The sequence below is a fragment of the Perna viridis genome, chromosome 12, assembly GCF_037379345.1.
Source record: "Perna viridis isolate PV_CMFRI_1.1 ecotype Kerala chromosome 12, ASM3737934v1, whole genome shotgun sequence".
NCBI lineage: Eukaryota > Metazoa > Mollusca > Bivalvia > Mytilida > Mytilidae > Perna > Perna viridis.
In genome coordinates, this window is record NC_142456.1 from 30,561,033 (window position 1) to 30,588,921 (window position 27,889).

Consider the following 27,889-nt stretch of genomic DNA (forward strand, 5'->3'; position numbering starts at 1 on the left):
AAAAAAATATGTGCTTTAACGTAAAGATGCTTTTATATTTCATTTAATTATTCAAAATGGAAAAAAATGCTATATTTTGTTTCAGACACGATTATATCAGTCACCATATCTACGAGGTTAATGACCGATGTTTGCCGAACAGGTGTTCCAAAGATAGATTTATCGTGTAATATATTATATGACTTAAAATATCTGAAATAACAAAAAAGAAACAATAGTGGCATAATTGATCGAACTTTACCTAAAAGGGCGCCTGGTTGCAAGTAAGCAAGCTTACTTCGAGGTTTGGGTTCAACACAAACCAACACTACAATGAACCCAGCCCCTGGAGGAAACCAGGTGCCAAACGATAACTTCGAGGTTAAGATTCATACCTTTTCTCTTCTGGAAGTCTGCAAGAGAATGACGAAAATGACCGGAGTGTTTATCCTCCCCGCGACCGCACGCGATTAGATCTCACACGTTTGAATGTCATTGGTGGCAATTAACACATTTGAATTTCATTGGTCGCAATTAAAATCATTTGAATCCATAGGGCGACGCTAATTAGGATGCGGATCCCATCTTGAAATCGTCCGCGTCGGACTAATACACTTTAGCAAGGGGTGGAAAGGGTCAAAGTTCAAAGGGTCGGTGGTCCACTTCCGATTATGGGTGCCCAGATGTGTCTTGGAATAACAGCGAGGACGTATGACAATGAAATCGTAAATAAAATAGATAAAAATATGTATATCTAGTTGTATAGTACAACTACACTAAAGAAAAGCAAAAGGGACTCCTTACAAAAGTGGGGGGTTACAAAAACCGTTGGCGATAGCATATCAAGCACAAACACTTTCTCAAGCGTTTACCTTGTAGAGCCTCAAAACACGGGTCAAAGTTTGAGTGTAAGTGACTTGAAAACATACTATAGCAGGAAAAAATCCAAAATCCTTATTAAAAAAAAACAAAAGACAAACATTAAACGGTCATACTAGCCTCAAATTAAAGCCAAAAAGGGTCGTAGGACATGTAAACATTGAAAGTATGAAAAAGAAATCGGTTTACCCGGTACAGCCTCTAAAAATGAAAAGGTAGGATCCATATGTTATTGGTGATGAATAAGTCGACTATAAAAATCAAACTATAATAAAAACGAAAGGCAATACACCATTCAAAAGCTCTTAACATTCCGATTGTAAACTTCAATTGTAAAGCTTACGATAGTCAGTATAATCTTTAGACGTTAGTCAAAATAGAAACATTAATTCAAACTGAATACAAAAAAATATCAAAACAAAAGTAATAAAAACAATGATAAAAATTTATTTTTTAGTGGTAAACATTGCAACATGTCCTTACACCTGTAATTTATTCATAAAGCACAATAAAAAAGGTTGCAAATCAATATATGGGCTATTGAAATCACCAGTAAAATGTGAAGTTCCAAACACCTGTCTAATCCGTGAGACATCTATTCAAATTGCACAATCCATTGAACACAAAGAAATTCGAATCAAAATTTAAAATCTAATCAAAGTGCCTATTCAATTATTACACAAAGACAATGAAATTACAAATAATTTCCAAAAATAATAATTAAAAAGTAATTAACGTTAATGAAAATGTAGAATTTAAAAATATAAACAAAGAAAGGTAACTCTTGTCATAATACACCTCCCCCTTTTTTATATTTACGTGTTTACACCATACTATATAATGACACGAATTGGGACATTAATGATGATACCTATGGAGGTCGTTTCCCCCTCCTAACCTTTAAGGCCCCCTTCTTACATCAAAAGGTCCCAATGTTCCTTTATCGGTCATGGGTCCCTTTTCTAAGTTCACTTCCGGTCACACCCAAAGTCCACTTCCGGTCCTTGACCACCGGATGTGACGTCATGCGCTTGCGCATTGGGATGCTCCCCCGGCTCCCACCGAAAAATAATAACCCAAACGTGCATCTATACTACTCCTACAGCAGGTATTGGTGTTTGTTAAATATATTTTTTAGTCTAAATCATTTGCTGTAGTCTAATTAAATGAGTGCAGTTAAAAATGAGGAAATTAATAGCTTTGGCCCCTCTTTCAAAGTCTTTTGATTCTCAATGTAAACAGTCATTAGACAGTCTACCTTAGAAATGTATTTATTGTTATTATTTATTGATCCCATACCACTTAAAATGAAGCACTCCACTCCCATGACACTTGAATGAAGATTGTAATGTAATGTTTTAACATAATGTGAAAGAATTTGTGAAAAATCAAGATTGCATTTGTTTTCCCAACTTCTCCCTTATGAAACCAAACCCGAACGGGGGCCGATCCAAAGTTTAGAAAAAAGTGGGATACATTCTTTTTAAGCTTGTGTAGTCCAAATATTGCATAAAACTGGCCACTTTATGAGTTGTATCAATACCAATGTACATTTGATTTACTGTTAGCTTAAGCAAGAACTAAAGTAAGGGCCCAACTCTTAAAAATTATTGGAACGTTTGTATTCACCATTTTACAACAATCTCATGTAAGCCTCAATGTAACTTGGACTGATTTCATTCTGTTTTAAAGGAAAGCTTGAAAGGCTTTGGTGATATTGAATATAATACAAACATATCACTGATTTCAAGATTTATGTCTTACCCTATGTTTATCTCGAGACAAGTATAAGCTAAGATATTTAATTGTCAAAATAACTTCAGATTAGCCTTATATAACAAAGCAGTAGACCAGAAACCCAATGTCTGGGTCATCAATGATCTAAACGCTAGTTTGATGCAGGATGCTATCATTGTATTTTAACCGAGAAAATGTCGCAATTTTTTAATTAAGGAAATTTGCGATAGTTGACAATGCTCATATTGACATCTGTTGAAAAAAAAAACCTCATCTTCACAACCACTGTCAATTCCTACTAAATATAGTGTTGGTACTTTTGCTTGTAAATTGCAATTTGCGGTTAATACCAACTTCTCTTTCCATGGCCTGCTTGGAAGCGCGCACTGTGAGCCTAATTTCAGGAAAGGAAGTCACGTGTTCTGAAGCTTCCCCGCAAAGATCGGTATGTTCGTATTTACGTTACTAAAAGCATTTATCATGTAATCTTCAATAGTTATGTGATTTCAGATACTTTTTTTCGTTTCCCATATGTCATCAAGACAGAAAGGCTGAAGTACGAACACTAAGAAGTCCAATTCATGGAACAGCCATGAAGTTATTTCCTGTTTCCAATATAAACAATGGATGAAATTATTCTAAGATTATTCTTTTGAATAATCTGGGTCTTTATACACCTTTTTATGAGTCTAATGCGCGAAAAGAGTAGAAGGCCTTTCTGACTTTAGGTTTTACAATTATTGTATCAGGCGTGTTTTAAATATATATATTGCTGGGGCTGGTCGTTGTTCTTAATGTGAAACCTTGAGAATGTTTCTAGCTTTATTCATAGGCAATGCCTACCACGACGTATTTCTTTTTGTATTATTCGGAAAGAACGCGGCCCCCGGCAGGCAGCCCCATCACCCCACCTCCTTACCCCCCCCACAAAAAAACAAAACAAAACAAAACAAAACAAAAAACAAAACAAAACAAAAAATAAAACAAAACAAAACAAAACAAAACAAAACAAATCTATAAGGACCTAGGATGTCATCGAACTTATGAAAGGTAACATTATCTATTAATAAGGCATCTCTAGCTTATAAATTATTCTTGTTACATGCCTCATATTACCATTGATGCATGAAATGCAGTTCGTTCATGTCGAGTGTAGATAGGAAATACATTTTAAAAATGGAAGAAATACTCGAGAAGTTATTTTAACAGAGGAATTTTAATGCAAGTTTGCTTTTGTTATATAGAATTACGAAATCGAACAAACATGGACGTGTAAATATTCATAAAAGGAGATATGGTAAACTCGGATCTAAATTAATTTGTACATGTGTACCGAGATGTCAATGCACAATGAAAAAAAGATTCTATTTTAACCGATTTATGACCCGATTGCACAGTACGTATAATTTATAGATCTTAAAATTAAACATTTTTGTTCTACTGACTGAAACACTTCAATGTTTTTAATACTTTGTCTTTTTTATTTATGTCAAGTACATAAATTGATATGCTTTACACATGTGGCTAAATCGGTGTCGTCATAACCTACTGTAAGTGATCAGATAAGGAACAAATCAACAACAAACTGCTATTTAACACATCTTCATTTTCCATAAAGCAAAACTAGTATTTTATGTAAACCCATTACAGTTCTATTGATATAAATATCACTTAATAAGTCAGTATTTATCGCTGCTATACACAAATGTACGGAAGCGTATAGTTCAAAATGCATTAGATTCAAATCGATGGCCTGCATCGGGCGCAATAACAATGCAAACATATATGATATATGATTCACACAAGAAGCATGCAATTGTGTGCATGAATATGTTTATAAAGTAAGATAAACTATGCTAAAGATAATGTAATAATTATGATTTGTCAATGGGTAGGCGTATCCGAAATGGAAACCGGTGTCCTTGCTCCTTTTTCAAATTTAATCTCTTTTCAGCGGTCTATTCTTATGTTACAATATTGAGGAAAAAACTATATAAAAAGGCAGTATCGTTTGATTAACATTCATGCGAGTTCTTTACATGTATTAAAAACACAAGTGAATAATAACAGATCTGGGACCCCTTTTATACACTGTCAATCGCTGTGTTCAACATGCATATCATATTATTTATAATCATCATAGTCTCCGATATAAGAACTATCTCGGCGGTTATTGTATCGGTATTTTTGCAGGAAAGTTTTGAAGGATTAGTTCACAATTTAAACGTGATTTTGTCGGGTTGATCGAATGCACCTCCATTTTATGGCAGAATAATACTGAGGCATTATCTTCACTAATCCTAAACTAGAGGCTCAAGAGAGCCTGAATCGCTCACATGGTTAACCATTTGATTATTTGAAAAACTTGAGGAATGAGACATGCTAAGTTAAAATCAACTAAAATGTCAAATGTAGGAAATGCTTTCCATAGCATTTTCATGACCTGAACCAGAATTTTCATCAGTTCTATTTTTAGTAACGGCGGCAATGTTTTTTTAATGAATCAACAATCCCAATGGTCATTTTATTTAGGATACCCTAAGGAACATTATATGCCAACTTTCATTGAATTCTGTGCAATGGATTTTGAGAAGACTTTCAAAGTTGCACATGAAAAAATCAAAAAAAAGAAAAAAAAAAAAAAAAAAAAAACTGTTTCAGGGGCTGTAACTCCTACATCAGTTGACCAATCGTTTTGACAATTTTGACATAGGTCCGTCTCATGATGCTGAACAGATTACCCGTGCCAGAAATTTGCTAAAGGCAACAGTTTTTGAGTTATTTGCAAATAACTGCCATCTGACCCCTATGTTCTATTTTTAGTAACGACGGCCATGTTTTTTCATGAATCAACAATCCCAACGGTCATTTTGTATGGGATACACAAGAAACATAACCGCCAACTTTCATTGAATTCTGTGCAAAGGATTTTGAGAAGAAGATTTTCAAAGTTGCATATGCGAAAAATGCAAAAACTACTGTTTCAGGGGCCGTAAGTCCTACATCAGTTGACTAGTCGTTTTGACAATTTTGGCATAAGTCCTTCTCATGATGCTGAACAATATTACCCTATGCCAGAAATTTGCTAAGGGCAACTGTTTTTAGTTATTTGCAAAAAACTGCAATCTGACCCCTATGTTCTATTTTTAGTAAGAGCGCCATGTTTTCTTATGGATAAAAAATCCCAACGGTCATTTTGTGCAGAACACCCTAAGGATCAATCATGCTAAGTTTAAAACCTGTCAGTCCAGTAGTTTTGGAGAAGATTTTTTTAAATTCGTCCACGACGACGACGGCGGACGCCAAGTGATGGCATAAGCTTACTTGGCCTTTGGCCAGGTGAGATAAAAAGGAATTTAGTATCTGTGTATTCTTTTTGGCAATGGAGGGGTTGAAAAGTTTGCCATAATTAACTTTCAGAACACATAGAACTTTCGTAAAAATTAATAGATTAGTATGTCAAGAATGCACTTAATATACAGACTAGTGGGTTTTAATAAAAGAATCATTTATAGAAAACCTACAATCATTCTTTTATGCATTTAATTGACAAATATTATTAATCCATTTTCATATAAGTAAAATTACGTGTGTTTCAAGCATACTGAGAAAATATTTTGATTTTTTGTTCAAGATCATATTCATGATCTGCAATTTTCTTCTACTCCTCTTTCGTGATCATATAAATTAAATGATAACTTATAATTAAATATTAGTTAAATATCACTGCCCTGCTGTTTTACCTACATAGTTAGATGTTCAGTAAGCTTTCTTTATAACAATTTTATTTGTTCAAATAGCAATAATGGGATATGATGACATAAGTGTATCATATTTATGAAGTCTACTTCTATGAATTACATTTTTCACAATATTACACATATCATACTACAAGGATATACAGTAATGACATGCAATAAAAAAATCCAACAAATAGCAAAAGACCCTTTTGTGCTAACTATAGGATAGTCGATGAGCATGCGTAGAGCATGCTCAAAATACACTTCTACGAGAAAAATTCTTTTGTTCTACCCAAGCCCTATCTCGCGGAAGTGTACATTGAGCATGCTCACCAACTTACCACAAACGGGTCTATTGGGTAAATGAAATTTAAAATAAAAAGATTAACAAATACATATAGTTTGCGCGTGGACCCGACGCCTCTAAGTGTTTTAAACGACGAGGAAATGCTTCGATTTCTTGATAAATATAAGAACTTCTTCTTCGAGTACAACATTGATTTTGTTTGTAATATCTGGATGACCACTTAAGAAGTTACTAATTTCTATTTCCCCTGGTAATCAAGTCAGTTAATGAATAAGATCGTTTCGGATGTCATTGTAAATGACTTACAAAGAAGAAATGATTTACATCTTTGGTTTTAGCATCATCATTACACGCTGGGCTAGACACTATATTAGTTTTAACAATATCTCCATATTGAAAGTTCTTCAAAAGTGTAAACACACCTTCAAGTAAGCCCTGAAAGACTCATACATTGTATGTGTGGCATAATAAGGGAAAAACTACTATGTGTGTAATAATAAGGGTGAAAACTAGTATGTGTGTAATAATACGGAAGAAAAACTACTATGTGTGTAATAATAAGGGTGAAAACTAGTATGTGTGTAATAATAAGGGAGAAAACTACTATGTGTGTAATAAAATGGAACAAAAACTACTATGTGTGTAATAATAAGGGAGAAAACTACTATGTATGTAATAATAAGGAAAAAAACTACTATGTGTGTAATAATAAGGGAGAAAACTACCATGTGTGTGATAATAAGGGAAAAACTACTATGTGTGTAATAATACGGAAGAAAAACTACTATGTGTGTAATAATAAGGGTGAAAACTAGTATGTGTGTAATAATAAGGGAGAAAACTACTATCTGTGTAATAATACGGAAGAAAAACTACTATGTGTGTTATGATAAGGGAGAAAACTACTATGTGTGTAATAATATGGAAAAAAACTACTATGTGTGTGATAATACGGAAGAAAACTACTATGTGTGGGATAATAAGGGAGAAAATTACTATGTGTGTAATAATAAGGGAGAAAACTACTGTGCGTGTAATAATAAGGGAGAAAACTACTATGTGTGTGATAATAAGGAAAAAAACTACTATGTGTGTAATAATACGGAAGAAAAACTACTATGTGTGTAATAATAAAGGAGAAAACTACTATGTGTGTAATAATAAGGGAGAAAACTACTATGTGTGTGATAATAAGGGAGAAAACTACTATGTGTGTAATAATAAGGGTGAAAACTAGTATGTGTGTAATAATAATGGAGAAAACTACTATGTGTGTAATAATATGGAACAAAAACTACTATGTGTGTAATAATAAAGGAGAAAACTACTATATGTGTAATAATATGGAACAAAAACTACTATGTGTGTAATAATAAAGGAGGAAACATATATATTGGTAATAATAAGGGAGAAAACTACTATGTGTGTAATAATAAGGGAAAAAAACTACTATGTGTGTGATTATAAGGGAAAAACTACTATGTGTGTGATAATAAGGGAGAAAAATACTATTTGTGTAATAATATGGAAGAAAAACTACTATGTGTGTAATAATAAGGGAGAAAACTATTATGTGTGTAATATGTTTTTCTTTAAACTACTAGTATACATAATGTTTTTTAGTACTGTAGTTATCAACAATGATTAAGTCAACTGGAGGAGAAATTTTCGTAAAATAAGATTTGATAAAAAAAAAAATACCTAAGACGACGTTAAAACATGTATCTTCTATTGGACTTCTATAAATGAAACAACACTATTCAATAATCAAATGAAAAAATATATTTTCAGATCTCTGATTTTTTATGCCAATAAAGACAATGGAATTAAACAATTATAAACGGTTGTGTATTGGAGTAGCAACTGTGTGTTTAATACTTTTAGCTTTATTTTTTTACAAATTAAATTCAGAAAATGTGTATGCAATTCCGAAATTTATGCATCAAAAATATTCTGCCAAGGAAACAAAGGTAAAATCTAATGATATTCGTCAGAAGAAATTAATAGAACATTGTAATTCAAGTAAAAAAATATCCAAGTTTGCACAACTGCATATTAAAATGTATAGGACACTTCAGCAGGCCAAAATACATATACGAGGAACCAAAGCTAGAAAATTTGTAGTTAAAACACTGACTGTGCTTACTGAACTTCTAGACATGACTAATACCTCTACAAAAGAGCTGAAACGTCCAACAAGGAGGTATATAATGGGACCAAGTATGGCTATCCTTTTTACGAAAAAGGATTTGAAAGAGAAAATTGCTCCTATGCTACAAAAATTGAAAAGATTGTTACTATAGTGGTTTTACTCACAGAAGATCTTATGAAGCACGCAAACTCTCTTCTACAAGGAATAATGCACTACAACAGTAAAATAAAAGTGATAATTGGAACATGGGGTACAAAATGGGTGTTGGAAAATACCATTTACAGTAACATGTTGTTTAAAGAAATTCCAAGGAATTTTTCTCTTGGAAAAGCTTGGAACTTATTGATCGAACAAGTTAAAACTGAATACGTTTTAGTTGCTCGTAACATTACTGATTTCAGTAATGATACTCGAATAGTGCGTCTAGTGCACGAAATTGAAAGCCAGGACGTGGCTGTCGTTGGGGGTGCGTCACGCGACAAGGATGGTTTTTGGAAAATTGGCTGTTATCAAGTCGCATACAGAAATTATACATTAGTTTATGAAGAAGGATACGACGAATCTCTACACGAGTGTTTATTTTGTGACTTTTTAACAGGTCCATTCATAACTCGAAAAAGCACAATGATGAAATACAAATTTGATGAAAATATGGGAATTATAAGTGTCATCTACGATTTTTTTCTTCGTCTTTCTAAGGACAACAAAGAAAATGTTGTGTGTCCTGATTCTATGTTTTACGTTCATAGGACAAAACTTTCGAACAGAGATTCGGACTGGTCCGATCTAGCTGACAAATATAATCTATATCGGTTTGCTGGCGAGTTCGACATCAAATTCAAATGCAATAGTAGGAAAATCAGTTGCAATAAAAGAAATGGATATGCTGTTCATCCATGTTGTTTACAAGATTTAGTTGACGTCACAAAAGTTGCTATGAAACTCTGCGAGGAATCCGGAATAATTTGTGAATTAGACTCGGGTACCTTGTTGGGTGCAGTAAAGTTCTATTCAGTACTGCCATGGGAAAGAGATTCAGATTTAGTATTTCTTTCTGATAATTTCACAGCTCTATCAAAACTAAAAGATCAAGTTCCGAAACAATATCATTTTAAAGATGATAACGGGAAGAGTTTAAAGTGTTGTACCAAGGGTCGGAAAAATGGTGGTTATGTTGCGCTGCGCAGCAAATACTGGCGTTTAGAGATGTATGGAGAATATACATTGCCATCGGAAAAGATACTTAAAGATGGGTTTAAGCCCACAAAAATGTTATTAGACGGACAATGGGTTTCGGTTCCACGAAACCCGGGATTATTTGCGAGAAACAGATACGGACCTGAGATATATGCTCATTCTGGGCAACATTGGATTGATTTGGGGGCAAAATCAAGTTGGATAATATATAAGTCTAACTATTTTATGACTTGCAAAACACCATGGCGTCACGATTGCTTAGATAACATAAACTCTGATGGCAATATTCAGTTCAATACTCCAATTGTTTAATTCAGTCTAACAGTTACCATATTTTTGACAGAATACATAAAAAGAAATATGAATTATGAGTCGAGTACTATCAATTTCCATAAAAAGCAATGTTTTTAGAATATGAAATGTTATTTAGATTGTTCTTAGATTTATCGAGATGTTAAGTTGAAATATATATATTTTTTGTTTGGCTTTTATTGATGTAGTGTATTGATCTTTAGACAAAGAGTAATCAAGGGAACCAAGGTTATAGCGGTAATGATTTTAGTTACTTTATGTTCTTTGTTGTGTACGTCTGTTTTCCATGTCTGGTCTTTTACACTGGATTACATTCTTTTGATTACCGCTGTAACCTTGGTTAGTCGAAAGAGGAAAAGAAGTAAATGGTATCGATACTATATTTGACATAAACGTAGCAATGGATTATCGATTTGTTTAAATGGTATAACAGTAGCAATAATGTGTATTAACTTAACAAAGAAATTTGAGTATCTGAAATGTGAGAAAACGATTATGCTAGGGCTATTTGTGTTATAAATAAAATAGCTATGCATATAAACAATTTTAAAAATGGAAAACCAAAAAGGTTAGAAATTTAGTACGGTATATTTTCCTGGCAGGTACGTGCAGACTGGATACTACGCTCTCTCCTTTATTTTTTTTTTATAAAACCCTTAAATAAAGTAAAAATATCAAAATGGGGAGGCGTCAGTTATGGAGTTCCGAATGGTATATCTACAACGACAAGACCCGAGAGGTACGAAATTATCCCGTAGTTTTTGTTTGCGCAAAATACGAAAAAAATAAACGAAAATAATCCAACATTGAATACAAATTAAGAACACTCAACCAATTGAGAGGTTTTTGTAGCAAGAAAAAGTCTCGAAAGCCTTCAATGTATTCAGGGTAATTGGTTGGTATGTGATATGTTAAGAATTTTCAAAAGCATCCTCACCACAAAACCCCAAATGTCTGAAATTTGTTGTGATTACTTAATGACAGCTGCTGCTTTTTGTTTCAAATTAATGTTGACATAACCTTGTGGGGTAGAGCTCCGTGGTTGCTAATTTGTCATGTGTAGATTAAATGTTTTATGGAAACACCATTTTTTACTGAAAACCCTTACTTTGCAAAAGTTCTAGTACAGCACTCTTCCCAAATCCCCGAATGAGCATTTTCATATAGTAGGAAACAACACTTGAGGTTTCTTTAAATTAACTGAACAAAACCATGACACAAGGGCACCTTTGCTTCCAGTGTGCCATAGGATGCCATACATGATCAGTTTCCATTTGCGGAAAATTTATATGACTAACATATGACTAATATTGGAGCTTAAAATGCCGTAGCCATTAATAAAGCCATTGTGTTTTAGACGATGTAAGAAAATATAGGTACTGCAAAGGATTTAATTGCACACAAAATATATTAGTCAAAGATGTTTATGTCAAAGAAAAAGAATTATGGTGCATAAAAACAGGTAATAAAATGTTTGGTCATCAATGCTACACATTTGCAATGTGATACTGTTATACCAATTACTGTCGCTAAAAATGCTTCAATTGCACAAAATTGGTATGAGGATATATGATTCCTATAAATAAAAAATATGAATTGCCAAAGTTTACCATAACCTCAAATCATACTAACTATGATCTCTATACTTATGTACCCATATTTATCGATTCCATGACATACATTAATCATGCACACACTATACTTGAATCTAAGGTGAAACATAAGCCATTAACTAAAAGCATAAATATATAAATATATAGTATCGATAAATAAACAAATTTACTCTCACCTCTGTTTCGTCTCAACGTTACTTCAATATTAATTATTAGTAGCACGGCGTTCGATTGTTTGTAGCACAGTGTGTATGCTTATACATCCTGGAGATGTTCATCAATATATTTAATATTCTTTATTTGGTTATCCCTATGTGTCCCACACGTTTAACGATATGTCTGATGTATCAGAAAGAAGCCATTTAGTGCCATCCTAGAGTTTGAAGATGGGACAAAAATTACTGCGATGATGTATTACCTTATAGTGTCGACGTCCACGTTGGTACCATTATGCGCGATCCGTGATTATGTTGTTCTGCCACCATCATGCTTCCTATAATATTATAAATAAAGTATAAATCAGGAGGCTGGGTTTAATAAAGATATGTCAAACTTGATATTGAATGCAGCAAAAATAGAAATTTACCAGCAGAATGTTATGAAGAGGGATTATTACATGATGAAATGAGCATTCAGCAATAAATTCAAATTTCGAAGAAAGGGGGACACATACATGATAGGTTTCAAAGATGTAATTAACGAATTATGACTAGACAAGAATGATAGTTGTCTTGCATCTTATGCTTTGCATTTTTTGTCCTGGGACTACCTTGTATTCCGTTTTCCGTTTACATATATTGCTACAAATGGGGCATCTATATCATTGTTATACATACTTTTCTGGAAGACAGTTAGTTGTCTGGCCATGAATGATTGTAAATAGAAATAGTACGAACAAATTTTGCAGAGTATTGATGATGGAGTTTTCACCAATGAAAACATCTTTAATTTTAATAATCCAAAAATCTTCATTACTATGGATTTTCATATGTCATGAAAAACATCTACTAAAGTGGCAAGAATGCGCATGATAAAGATAAAGATATTTTTTGGAACAATGGCGAAATGCATACCTACGGAACATTGCTTCAAAACCTTTCGACATCCACAATAAACTTTCAGGATCCCTTCTTTCTAACTAGTGAATCTAAAAATATAAAATTTGAAACCATCTAGCAGGGAATGTTTTGGAGACAGATATTATACATCTAAAATACTCCTTGAAAGCTTGATACTCCGTTTAAACTTCTAGAAAACACTAGTGTTTTGATGAAATAATTCTAATACCCAAGACCTGTTACAGCAACCAGCGATTTTAGGCTTCAGGAAAATGACAAAGCATTAGAATGGTTCCTTTCATGGGAAAAATATCAAAGAAAGTTCAGCAAAACAAAAAAAAAAAAAAAAGAAAAAAAGAAAAAAAGAAAACGACGAAAACTCTTTCTCATTTACCATCAAACCGGTCAGGATATTTCTTCGCTTATTACTGGGTTTCGGGAACTTTGTACAAACTAATAAAGAAGAAACGGTTCTTTATTAATTTCTTGTCGAGTAAACAGTGGTAAACAATTTACTATGTCAGTTAAGATGACTACATAATAGCGCCACCATAAACCCTAATTTTTTGTCAGCACAATAGTACTAGACCAAGCAACATTATCCATGAATTTCAAATGCTAAAAAAAAGTGGTGCAGAGCCATAAAACCTCACAGCACATAAAAAGTAACAAAAGAAGACAAGATGCTGTAAAAAACCGTAACCATGAAAGAGTAATCAAGGGAACGAAAATTCTATCGGAAATAAAAAAATTAGCATGTAATCTTTGGACAAAGATCAAACAAGGAAAACAGAAACACATTACAAAAACATAAAATAACAAAAATAACACATACAAAGTAACAAAAGTAAATGAGCAAATAGGACTCCACTGAACACTGGCAGCATGGACCTGGTGCACTGGTAGGATAAGCTTCCAGTGTTTTTCTAGAAAGAAACACCCACAGAGTTGCTCATAAATAGTTAAGGAAGAGAAGTCAATAGAAGAAAACTATGCCACGTTGAACAAATCAGTTATAATGGTGCAGATTGATACAGCGTAAGAGTCCACAGGTTTATGATGGCGACCATAAAACTTTTGTAGTGATGACTTCAATCTTGTAGCAACATAACACTGTCCTATAAGCCTAATCGTAAGAAGTCTAACGTGATACAAACAATCTGCGTAGTTAAGGCAAGCTCTGGCAAATTGTATGTGGAAACTCAATATGCTGGTGGTTAAGGGATGTTGTCACAGATGAAAGGAAAGCTGACAATACGGAATGAAAAGTCGTTACGTTTGTCGTATACTTTGGTCAATTGTTTTGCTTTTCCATCGATCTAAGAAAAGGCCTTCAAAATGTTTGTAGAATCCGTATCCTTCATCTCAAGCTCTAGAGTAGAAGAGAGGTATAAAATGATTTTAAGTTGTTCTGAAAAGGATATGTCACAGAGCACAACAACTCTCTCTTATGACATTCCTTGGAACTTATGAATTGTTATCCAATAGCAAAGTTTCAATGGAAAGACTATTTGAAGGCTATTGCTTACTATAGAAACCTCATCAATAAGTAATGTGTCTTCCTCAGGTTTATTTAATGTACTGAAAATCGGTACCGCTTTCTTTTTGTAAGAATAAATGAACAAGAATGTGTAAAAAATCTTACGTAACAGTACACCTACTTCTACCTGTCTAGATTATACATTACAGCTTAACTGGTTACGTAACGACTGTTATCTTTCTAACACCACATTTGTGTTTTCCTTCAACAACGATAGTCAACTGACCAAGGACAAGATTTCAAAACTGAACAATTCATACCTCTCGGGTCTTATCGTTGCAGGTGTATCATTCGGAACTCCATTATAGGCGGCGCCACCGTTTCTTTCTACCAAACAAATTGATTTTAATAAGAAATAGGGCTGTCGGTCCTGAAATTATTGATTTGCAGCTGCCGAAAGATCGGATGAAGAAAAAATAATATATCGGCAAATTGGTAAGTGTCCGGGTAATAAACTCACGTCCATGAAATTGCCGCGACGCCATGTGTTAAGCATGGTTCTCGGGGTTCCCTGGCTTGTTTTGACGAATTCCAAAATGTTGGAAAATTTATTTTCTGATCTTCCAGTATAGCACATTTAAGAATCCACACTTTCATAAATATCTGGATCTCTCAGATCAGTCTGTCAGCAAATTTATTGAAGTCGAACTGCAGTTCATTACAGCAGTTAATGTGACTTGCATTGAATTTAACACTTATATAGATGCTATGATACTATTTGCATGAAACTTTTTATGATGTTTTAATAAGTATGTATGTATGTTGTGTTTTAAACCATCTATATGATATTTTGTTGTCTTTAATTGTTACACCCTTATTTTTCTTTTATAATCGAACGTATTTTTTTTTCACCAATTAATTCAAACCAGATTGATTGCTTTTTTCATGCAAATGTTCCATAAAATTCGGCAAATGTTCTCTCTACAAGTAAAAATATGTGCAGGATACAGAAGAAACATCCTGATAAATATCAATTTCTCTATTGGTGTAACAGATTTCATTTAATTATTTTTTTGTAGAAATTAATGCATATAATTTATATGCACTAGTCTCCCATGGTGTGTTGATAGACGACATGTATTGTTTATTATAAAGACTAGAGAGTATCACACCTTCTGTTTTTCTATATACTTATTTCAAAACATTCTCTTATAAAAGCAATATTTTGTATACACCACAATATTACTGATTTTTCAACATTTCCTTTTGCTATATAATTTACTCTGCTTTCAAGACAGAAAATGAAGTTTTTATCAAGCAATAGCAAATTAACAAGGTTCTTTTCCGGTGTTCTGTACTAATTTGCAGTTTGTGCAGTTAAGTACAGACATGGCCAGATATGACGTATAACAGTCAAAATATTAAATGATCGCAAATCTTTATAGATTTGGGAATTGTGGATATCGCACCTAAGACCCCCCCCCCCCCCAAATGAGATAAAGGACACTACAGACACTAAAAAGTCAATTCCATATCGTGACTTACACTTAAATGTCGATGGAACAGGTAATATTGTGACCAAACTGTCAACTTCCTGAATGGTTTGAGGTATAACAAAATATTTTCCCTCCGGGAGTTTATATTAAGCATACGCATGGATGATCTCATTGACAATCATATCGCATTTCCTATTTTCATTCTTTAACACCAAATTGTTCAGATTAGTTTGAGTTGATTGTTCATGTTTTGCTACGTCTACAAATCTTTAATTCAATACGTTGATATTTTTTCAAACCTGTCTTAAACAAATGCTTCATAGTAGTTTTTTCATATTTACGAAACGCAAGCTATTTTGGCATTTTTTAAATGGAGGTTACCCACCATCACACGACAATCTGATTGGGGGTCTCATCGGGGAAAAAAGAACAGAAGGCGTTTTTTTTTAAACTTCAGTTATTTACACTTCGGTAAGTAGCTTCATTTTAATGGTAGAAAAAAATATCTAAAAGTACCTACTGCAGCTACAGTAAGTCAAATATTTGATTAGAAGTCTATTGCTGTCCATTGCTCAAATCTGTCAGTAAATCAGTCGGTCGGGTTGGAAAGAGTAATCAAGGGAACCAAGGTTATAGCGATAATCAAAAGAATGTAATCCAGGGACAAAGACCAGACATGGAAAACAGACACACACAACAAAGAACACAAAGCAACCAAAATCACACATACAAAGTAACAAAAGCAAATGAGCAACTCGGACTCCACTAAAAACTGGGAGCATGGACCAGGTGCACCGGTAGGGTAAGCGTCCTCTGCTTTTCTAGAAACACCCGCCGAGTTGTTCATAAAAAGTCAAGTCCGGGGTAGACAAACGAGGGAAGGAAAACTATGACCCGTTGAATAAATCAGTTTTCATGGTGCTGATGGATACACCATAACGATCCACGAGTTCCTTTCCTTTGCTCAAATTAAAAAAAAAACAAAGTTAAGTCGGGAATATGAATAAGGTATATTAAACATCATTTCGACTGTCAAATCTATGTAGAACCAATTTCTCACAATGACACGTGACGATATTGACAAGCCCTATGCTTATTTATTTTCATATCATTTAATAGGTCAATATTTCATCTAAATCTGTTAAGCCATGTGGTTCGCTATTTTTGAAGTAATTACTTTTCATCCAAGAAGATACCAAAATAGAATATTACCTATCAAACCAGAAGAGCGATTCAGGCAATTTAGAGCCTCGTTAGCTGTTGATTCAAATTGAAGAAATGTAAAGTTATACAATTATCAATATCATGTTGTCAAAGTTGTCGGTCCAATTTTTATTGGCATTGTTTAAAATTGATCACATGGACAATTTAATATGTAACAAATAATGAAAAATGAATAAAAGACATGTAACAGCTCGATATCAGATTTATCTTCTGATACAATTTATATCAAGCAAGAAGAAGAAATATTAAGTTTGACATTGAGAGAGTGACTCGTTTAACATGTAACATTTCTGTCCGGTAAGTTTTTTTTCATTATATTATTCTCACTTACGGATTGAAATATAATTTGGGCTCCACAGAAAATGAACCGCCGCAAAACGGATAATGAATGAACGTAATAACAAATTTACCGAACTAATAGTTACGAATCAAAGAGGGAAATATAAAATAGTACATGAACTAGGAAAAACAGGGATAAACTGAAAAAGTGAAACAAGCCAGTGTGTACCTGACTTGGTCAGGCAAAGTGAAATTTATTATATTTATTATTGCTCATATATGAACTTCAAACCTTTTTTTCGTTGAAAAGTCAAAACAATTATCACTCATATTAATATTGCTGTTCAAAAACTTGGACACCACTTTATCAACTCTTTCAAAGCAAATAAAAATAACCACGAAATTCAGTGGATATTGATCTTCCCTTGGTTCGATGAAGATAATTTGGTGACCTGCCTCCAGTAGGAAAACAATTGACACACAATTGAGATACTTTCCCTGACATCTGTTTATTACTCCTTACTCCGTGGTTTATGCAAAATATGACAACTTATTGTAATGCCTACATTGTTTTTTAAAGTTTTGTTATTTTGTATAAAACATCATGGTAAACATTTTACATGTGAATTTTCTAGAACAGCAGAGGACGCTTACCCTACCGGTGCACCTGGTCCATGCTCCCAGTTTTAGTGGAGTCCGAGTTGCTCATTTAATTTTGTTACTTTGTATGTATTATTTTAATTATATTATGTTCTTCGTTGTGATTATCTGTTTTCCATGTCTGGTCTTTGTCTCTAGATTACATTCTTTTGATTTAGGCTAGAATCTTGGTTCCCTTGAATACTCTCTCATATAACGCATGGTGTTGAGAGTTTTAATTACATAGACTGTATTGTAGAATTCCAAATTAAGGGTGATTACTCTGTATATGATACTAGGACCAATTGGATTTGTATGTAAATTATCTTAGACCAGATAGGCTTGGATGAACTTTCTATCATACAGACCAATCACATAACTCAACTAAACGTGTAGCCTTTTTTCTTGGGTGTGGGGGGGGGGTTGAAATTGTAATGCATCGTACAGTTTTTGCGTGGTTCTTACAAAGACTGCTTTTAAATAGGCCTGTACATTGTGGTAGACTACATTTCCTAACTATCGCAATGAACTGCTGGAATTGAGAATTTGTATCTTCATTTCTACTAAATAATTGAGAGAATCTTTGCAGATCAGTTTTATGTTTAAAAGCATTTACTGACATTTAATGTTCAAATGTAACAAGAAAATATACCAGAAAAGAATCTGATGTCATATATATATATATCATATTGTTATTGTGAGTACATGTACTTCTTGTTTATATTTTTCGATTTTGATCTTGAAAAACTTCCTAAGTTCTAGCTTTTGGTTTTGATGCTGCTAATGAGAAGTTACTCTTTGAAACACAAATACAGTTTACCGAAATTTGCAATATGATTGTGCTATTCATATATTTTGTACGTTACAGATTAAGAACATTTGATTTTAAATATCTAGGTTATTTGAAAACTTAATAATAAATAACCAAACGTTGCCTTTGGTTCGAAACCAAACATTTTCTGAGTCGCATTACATCAATTAAAATTTATTTTTGACCTAGATAAACCAAACACCTGTCTAAACCAAATCATTTATAAAGTGCAAAAGTTAAGTTTTGACAGGTTTAACTGTATATCAAAGAAAGTACGCATACGAATTAAATGTTTATGAGGGTACCGGTTGAAAACATAGACAATGGGTAGCAAATGCCATATTTTTAAAATTAGATGCATTATAGTTTACAACTTCGTATTTACTAATAGTGCAACGGGCGGCTAAGGACTTTTAAAATTTTAATGGCCTAGAGGGTATGCGGCTACATCATATGTCAATGGATAGACAAATCATTGTAGTTACTAAATATCGTTCTAATCAAAATGAAAAACGGTAAATTAAAGTTTTATGCTATTTTGCATTAATTAGAGGAGGAGTCAAACATCAACCGACCCAACTACGCTTTGATTGATTATTCAAGTTAAATCGTGCATTGTAGATATAAGGAAAAAGGTTACATGTAAAAATCACGTGTAAAGAATGTAAATTTGAAAACTATAGCACTTTTTAATAACCGTCCGCAGCACTATAAGAAATTAATTTCATTTTGTTGTTTACTTAAAGAATGAAACAAATTACAAAAAAGAAACACTAGAAATTTGAAAATTTCCCATTTTCAAATTTGCTTTTTCGTTTAGTCATTACTACATTAGTAAACAATTGCAAACAAACGTGAATAAATGTGTCGCGAATTAATGTGCATATTCATCTGTTTCTGAAATAAAAAAAAACAATATGCAAACTAATAACTTTTTAAATATAAGCACTGTTGTATGTCACGGTATGAAATAAATCTAGGGATATAATCATTCATTTTTTAAGAACAGAATGAATATTGCTTGTTTCGACATTACCTAGACTCCAAACTTTTTCACGATGTAACCTGTACATACCACTGACTAACCAGGACAGTAAATAGCTGTTGTATAAAAACAAAATATATATTACATACATACCCAAAAAGGTTTTACAAGGCACTTAACCCCCTTTTCCATTGCAGCGTGACTATACCAGTGGTGATTAAAACGCATTTGCCATAATCGGGAAATCAGTGGTCACATCAGCATAAAGAACAATTCACAAAAAACAATCATTACTCATTTTTGTAGACGAAACTGAGTATTTTTCAACCAAGGACTGATATCTAAAAAAGAATTTGGTAAGGGACCTTTTAAGACACATTTCCTCATACCCATGATTCAGGAGTCTGTTACGCAGATATCGGACTAGTTAGTATTTGCTCTAGCGTAGCGAATCAATTGTGAAATATAAACAGGAGATAAAGGGATATTGCTGCAAAGGAAAGGAACATTTATGATATTAAAATTAAAATCGTCTTTTTTATCATAAATCTTAGTGCTGAGATAAACATATTCTAAAATGTTTGAAAATTTTTAAATATCATAACAAGACTCTGTTTACTAAAGTAAGGTCAAGGATAATTGGTTTTTAAAAGGCTACTTTGGTTCACGTTTTATTTTATATATTCGTCTTAATGCATATAAAACGTCTTTTCATCTTTATTCAACAAAACTGTTTTTAAAAGGTGAGAAAGCATGTTGATTTAATTTGACTACAAAATAATATTTTAGCACTATAACCACGTACTAAACAAGTTCCACACACTCGTTAGTTATACGCGTCAAACGTGATAATATTTTGATAATTCACTCTTTCAAGTTGTTTAATCTATTAGTATTTCAAAACTGATCACGGTTATTAACTAGTAGTCATTTTAATGGCCATATTATATTAGAAAAACAGAGGACGCTTTCTTTTAATTACCGCTATAACCTTGGTTCCCTTGATTACTCCTTGATAAACTTAATATGAAATTGCGCACATGTTTTTCTCGCCGTGAAATATTATATTTTTCATTATAAATAAGTTTAGAATACACTCTAATTTCTGACGCAAGTAATTAATTTCATTTTAAAACTAATATTTAAAGGTGTTGATTAATTCATTTGTAGAAAATTGTTAATAAGCCAAAATGCAATTTTTGGGTTAATATTATAAATGTACATTGATTTACAATTAAATACAAAATTACCAATCATGTTTATATTGAGATGGACCTAGGGTAAGGGACACAACTCTTAAAAAAATCATTGAAACGTTTGCATTCAGGCTTTTTTTTTTAATTTCATGTAAGCATCAAAGTAACTTGGATTGATGTCATTCTGTTTCAAATGAAGGCTTGAAAGGTTTTGGTGAAATTGATTATGATACAAACATATAACTGATTTTAAGAGTTATTTCCTTTACCTTAGGTCTACCTCTTTAACCCATTACTGTTCTCATAACAATAGTACACTTTCATTGAATAAGGAGTAATAACAATAATTACCAGACTGATACAATTTATTTAATATCAAAGAAGGAAGGTCGAAAATAAAGTCCATTTAAAACATGACAGTATCAGGGTAAAAACTGAAAGTTGGTAACCTTCACAATGGTCATGACTCGGTTCAGGAATTTCCTGAATGAAAGTTGGGTTACATGTGTAACCCAGGCTCTATAGCGCGCTATAACGCCTTCTTATATTACGATTCATCAGTTCCGTAATATTTCTACACAAATGGGCAGCATAAAATTGCCACCAGTCAGAATCGGTAATATCAGTAGTCAGAACAGAATAGTAGATATGAACAATTTTAATGAAATTAATTAAGAAGGTTTGAAGAAAATATTTCCTTGTGGTATAGGGATATTTAGTAAACAAATATGTCGGGAATATTTTTATTATGATAAAACTAAATTCCTTCGAGTAAATTTCTTTGATACTGATGTAAATTTGTATCATTTTTATCATGATTGTGAGATGTGTTTAAAAACCTAAATATTTGAAGCATGTACCTTTGTTTATTTTTATTATTTAACTGCTATCATCTTTGGTTTTATATTTCTGATAAGTTTGAAGTTTAAAAATGCATGAAATACTTTCAGTTTAACATAATTCTTAAATGTGTTGGTATTTAAGCTCTAGATGTTCACAAAATGGATATAATTATCAAGAAATCTTTTTCTCTAATTATGCTTCAATTTTCATACCGCTTGACGGTGGAAAGAATGTTCTCATCATTAGTGACTTTTTTGTTCTCAGAGTTCGATTGGTTTAAATATCGATTGCCTTGGACTCCATCTTGAATCGCCTCGATTGCCATTGTAGTTATATTTCAGTTAAATGAGATATCTATGGTGTTTTCTTATATTAAATAAGAAGTATAAGGGATTCGGGAAGATTTAAGTGAAAAAACTTTGACATTGTACGGTTTCTTTTGTATGAAATGTTTGCGTTTGTGCGATTCGGAATCATAACGTTTCGCGCGCTTTTCATTTTTGGGTATTTTTGACGTTTTAAGGCATTAGAGAAACAGAATCTACACTCAAAGCTCGTTGATTATGAATTTCTCACATCTCGTGAAATAAATTTTATAGTTTGAATAGCTCGGCAAGCCTCGTGATCAAAACTATTAAATTTATTTCACTCGATGTGAGAAATTCCATAATCAACTCGTTACCGTTGTAGATTCTATATTTCTCTTTCTTCACTTATCTAATTTCTTAATTGTAAGCCTTTGTAAAAATGTGGTAAAATAGAGTAAGCCATTGATTCGCCAATGCGTATTCACTGAAATGTTTTCTTTTTTTGCTACAGGAAAAGATGGATTTTTTGTCTTTCTAGTATATTTCTAACAAAAACCAACTTGTTGCTTTTATTTTGTAATTGCAATAATACAGTTTCACCTCCGAAGAGTTGAGAGTTTTTTGTATTATACACTGCCTGACTCTTGTGGGAATACTTGGGATACTTACTTGAAATTTATTAATTCATTGAAAATAATTAGATGTTATAATTTCGGTCTATTTGTAATATCCTGAATGCACTTGATGCGGATTAGAGACCAGAACATATTTAACAACACGGTGTATATACTGTGAGCTACAAATTTCACTGCATAATTTAATCGCTATTAGAGTTAATGATATTTTATTCAACAGAAGAACAAAAACTAGAAACCAGGATCGTTCTATGTAATACACCATTCTTTATTGTTTGGTATTAATACATATTTGAAAACGAATGAATATCCTTTAAAAGGTTTAATCAGCTGAATGCACCTTTCTATGTAAGATTATGGCAAATTCTTAAATCTGTGTGAATTTGACGCATTTAAAGACTGTTCCAATTTATTTTAAACCGGTGTAGACTGAACAGCTGTCTAAACAAAACCAGTTTCAAAGTCCAAAGAGGGTATGGTGTAGTTCAGTTTCAGTGTAATAAATTACAATTTCTATTTTTCTAAAAATTGTCTCTTAGAAAATGTGTATGCAAGGTGAGGACTATTTGAATTGTATCAGTCGGCTTATCAAACTAATTTGGTTTCATTTTCTTTATGGAAGCTGTTTTGGCCATAATCATACATTCCATTGCCAATGTCAACTCAGGAACATTACTACCGTTCTTTTTAATATCATTGTATAACTTTACCATTGACCTTTGGCCATTGGCCAATGTAGAAATCTCATCCATTTGGCTTATTCGTTTAAAAATAATGCTTTCCACATATATAGGAATTCAAATTAAATCTAATATGTTTGTTCTGTACAAAATGTGTAATTATATAATGTATTACCTCAATTATATATATATATATATATATATATATACAACGTCTCAGAATGTGACGACTCTATTCACTACACTGCTCCATCGGATCAAATTGATACAGGGAAGATAACGTAAACTTATAGAAGGGTCTGAAAAATTCCCAACAATGTTTGAACTGCGAAGCAAATTTTTTGTCGTTCCCTTTGCGGGACTCGAACTCGTAAAGCTGTGACATCTATGGCAACACCGCTGACACTAAACCCAGCGCCCTAGACCACTCGGCCAGCTAGGCTATAATAATATAGCTTTCGCTGGCCGGGTGATTCCTCCTCGTAGGATTAATTCAGGGCTGTAACTTAGTACACGATGTATGGTAGTACGGGACAATTCATCTAGGTGTTTTTATGTAGGATAGAGGATCAAATTTATGATGCATGTCACAACAAATCAATATTATACAACGTCTCAGAATGTGACGACTCTATTCACTACACTGCTCCATCAATCCAGTGTAGATCCTTAAACTAGAAAGATCTTCTCAAAACCCTCAATGATAGATTCTTATCAGAATATAAAACCATCAAGACCTATGATTGTTCAACCCTTTAAACTACTATTCCCCTTACTGTTGAGATAAACAAAAACATTATGCACCGTTGTTACTCCAAATCAGACCTAGATAAGAACATGCAGTGTTAAGTTGAGATTTCTCATACTTTGTAAAAAAAAACTATTTCATTATCTTCTAATATACCGAAAAAGATGTTTTCAAAATGATAAAATTTTTTATCTAATGTTGTAGACGCATTTTTCAACAGACGGTCGTCATTCCAATGTGTACTAGTTGTGTTGCGCTACTATCTGACCTTTCCCTTCAGTGTTATGAGACTGTCTTAATAGCTGATCTGATCAAAGAGACGAAACATCGTTTAGCCAGACCCTTTGATCTCAGTTTTCGCTATAAAGAGGTATTGTGGTTTAACAATCCTAGGTTTTGGGATTGTATACATCGCATCTAGGCCAAAGAAATAAAGGACACTTCAGGATTATGAAATCAGCCTCAATTCTTGACCCACATTGATGACAAAGCAAACCTCATGACCAAATTGCTACTCTTATTCCGTTTGGTGAACTTTGTTTTGCTCTAACAATTCATACGTTATGTAAGAGCTTGCGGTGACAACGCGAAATTTTGTACTATGCTAGATTCTTTACAGTTAGAATTCTAAAATCAAAATTGTAGGCATTACAACAGAGGTTGTATGGTAGTCATCGTGAACTCGTGGGTCGTTAAGTTATATCTATCCAGGAGAACCGTTTTTTTTCACAATGTCATAGTTTTCCCTTCCTCATCTCTTTCGTCTACCCCGGAACTCAGCCGATGTTTCTAGAAATTAAGAGAACGCTTACCCTACCATCAATTAGTCAATACTAGTTTTAGAGTAGTCCAGGTTCCTTATTAACTTTTTTTGTACATGTTATTTTGGTTATTTCATGATCTTTGTTGAGTGTGTCTGATTTCCCTGTCTTGTCACTATTTTTGGAAAAGATTCTTTTGATTTCCTTTTAAATCATGATTCTTTTTTATACTCTTTAAAGGACTCGTAGAGAAATGGGTGAAAAAGACAGACCAAACTTTGCTTGTCGAATGTTATATTGCGAATGGAAAGGTGTAATGCATGTATATAACGTCAATTTCCTCTTGTTGTGTAACGCTATATATATTCTTCTCATACTCCAGGCCTCCCAGAGTGAATGTAAAATGCAAATACCGAATTGTCACAATAAATGAATGAACACATTGACTATACATTTTATACTGATCACTTTGAGAGATATTTTGTTTATTCTGTTTGTTATCAAGCGTCTGTGTCTCTTAACTTTTGCTGCATAGACTGCCGAGCCACTACTGATTGTAGAAGCGTCAATTAAATTTGGGTCTGCAAGTTTTTACTTTGTGTGAATTGAAGTTCAAGAGAGCTGGATATATTGTGAGGTCTTTAATTTTGAAAGTTTTAAGTAGGTCAATGAGTGTCAACGCTACACTAATGTTCAAAGCCCCTGATATAGTAGTAAAACATTGTCTATTATATTAATAAATATATTGCTGCCCCAGCAGACAAAGCCTAAAACAACATTGTTTTTGTCTGTAAAACGTATTACATCCAATATCTGAGGTAGACGTAGAAAATAAAATCAGTGATAAGACCTTTACTGCTACCACACTCTCCAAAGAAGAGACAGTGGAAAAGCATACATCTGTGCTATCCTCGTTTGGACTCTTTACCAACGACGTTGATTGTGATCTACCGCCTATGTACTGGATTCCTAAACTCCAAAAGAATCCAAACAGAGCTACACAGCTGGATCTGCAACTCCCGTAGTGGTATTAATTTAATGCGGATCCAGAAAATTTCAAACTTTTTTTTTCTGGAAACCCTCAATTCAAGATTATTATCAGACTACAATAGCATTACAACCTATGATTTATCAAATCTTTGTACTTTTATTCCCCATACTCAATTAAAATCCCGACTCAAAAACATTCTGCATCGTTGTAAATAAAAAAAAGACGGTACACCTAGATACAAATATGTAGTTCTTGGTAGAGATTCCTCATACTTTGTAAAACCAGTTCCAAATCATCTTCCAAATATACAGAAGAAGAAGTTTTTAAAATGCTGGAATTTATTATCGACCACATATTTGTCCAGTGTGGTGCACGTGTTTTTCAACAAACGTGAACAAATTGTGTACCACTTTTTGCTGACCTATTCCTTCACTCTTATGAGGCTGAATTAATCAAAAAAGAAGGGAAATCGTTTAGCTAGATCCTTAAATCTCAGTTTCGGCCATATATATAAACAATTCCATTAAAGGAGATTTTGTACATCGCATTTACCCAAAAGATCTTGAGATAAAGGATACTACAAACACTGTGAAATCAGCCTCATATCTTGACCTACATTTTGAGATCGATGGTAAAGGAAAACTACAGACCAAACAATACGACAAACACTATGATTTTTCATTCCGTATTGTCAACTTTCTCTTCATCTGTGGTAACATCCCGTCAACTCCTGCGTATGGATTTTTCATGTCACAACTCGTATGTTATGCCAGAGCTTGCCATAACTACGCAGACTTTTTGTATTGGTTATATACCGAGCGCTTCCTAATTTTGGGTCAGAGTCTCTAATTTAACAAGGAAATTTCGTATGCTTCAAACACTTCATTCTGGTCTTAATAGGTCAATTGTGTCAAGTAGCACATTTTTTAAGTCATTGAGTGAAAGGTTTTCGTGAATGGCAAATTCAAAAGAGTCCTAAAATTTCTGCATCAAAATCTGCATATTGAATTAGAAAGGGCAAGTTTTGCAACTTATGATTACATGTCGGTGACTCGGATTGTGGACAATTATATTATGATTCAGAAATGGATTTAGGCGATGCAGAAGAAAGACGTTCTTATATTTCCGTATCATGGAACTTGAATTTTCTCCACTTCTTCATTTCAAAAATCTAAATCTGACATTTTCTCGTTGTTATTTAGTAGACTATTTCTCTTTCGTTGAAATGCTTCCAAAGTGACTGTAATGTATTCGTTGTATGCGTCTTACTTCAAAGTCTTTGTGTCGGTTTTCTTCCACAGAAATATAGAAATGTAGAAATTGTTACTCCGTGGCCCTCCCAAGCCATGGAATATTTAAAAATTAATAATAGACCCGTTTTCTTGAAGTGGCAATGTCACGTGATAAATGTTACACTAACATGCCCTATTTCATTTATTTTGATATGAGTTTCTAATTAATGGTTCACATTGAAGAATTGTACAATGAAAAACAATCTACATCATGCTTTAAACATAGTTGATCCATAAATTATTCGCATTGTTTTTAAATGACTAAATATGATCTAAAATATTGTTATTGTAACTTACAATAAAATTTGAAAAAAACACGTAATGGCTCGGTATCAATCTGTAGATACAATTTGTTTCGAACGAGAAGAAATATTAAGAATATCTCTGAGTTACTTTTCGAAATTTCATTCCGGACTTTTTATCAATGGATGCAAAACTGTACTAGGGCAGGTTGATATTTTTAGCCCAACTTAAGAGAAAAAGTCTTGTGTTTATGTGTTTATTCATGCCAGATATCTTATTAATGGATTGGGACAGAACACGGTCG

The 27,889-nt window shown here is 33.1% G+C and overlaps 1 protein-coding gene and 1 long non-coding RNA gene across 14 annotated transcripts in view; one reads left to right on the forward strand and one right to left on the reverse strand.

Moving 5' to 3' along the window:
• Positions 1 to 14,760, reverse strand: part of LOC148601992 (uncharacterized) — a 59,072-nt gene extending 44,312 nt beyond the window's left edge. For 5 of the 10 annotated variants that reach the window (XR_015917254.1, XR_015917252.1, XR_015917256.1 and 2 more), the window contains exons 1-3: positions 14,620 to 14,739; positions 12,990 to 13,063; positions 12,335 to 12,409 (exon numbers count right to left, since the gene is read on the reverse strand). This is a non-coding gene — a long non-coding RNA (uncharacterized LOC148601992). Of the gene's footprint in view, positions 1 to 8,958; positions 9,007 to 12,334; positions 12,410 to 12,989; positions 13,064 to 14,619 lie in introns of all 10 variants that reach the window. The other 5 variants (XR_015917247.1, XR_015917248.1, XR_015917253.1 and 2 more) reach the window with 2 other exon arrangements.
• Positions 14,761 to 14,805: 45 nt separating this feature from the next.
• LOC148601993 (uncharacterized) overlaps positions 14,806 to 27,889 on the forward strand; it is a 50,042-nt gene continuing 36,958 nt past the window's right edge. The window contains exon 1 of one of the 4 annotated variants that reach the window (XM_088556209.1): positions 14,806 to 14,949. The gene's annotated coding sequence lies outside the window, so the exon portion shown is untranslated. Of the gene's footprint in view, positions 14,950 to 17,347; positions 17,472 to 27,889 lie in introns of those variants that run through there. The other 3 variants (XM_088556215.1, XM_088556213.1, XM_088556216.1) reach the window with 3 other exon arrangements.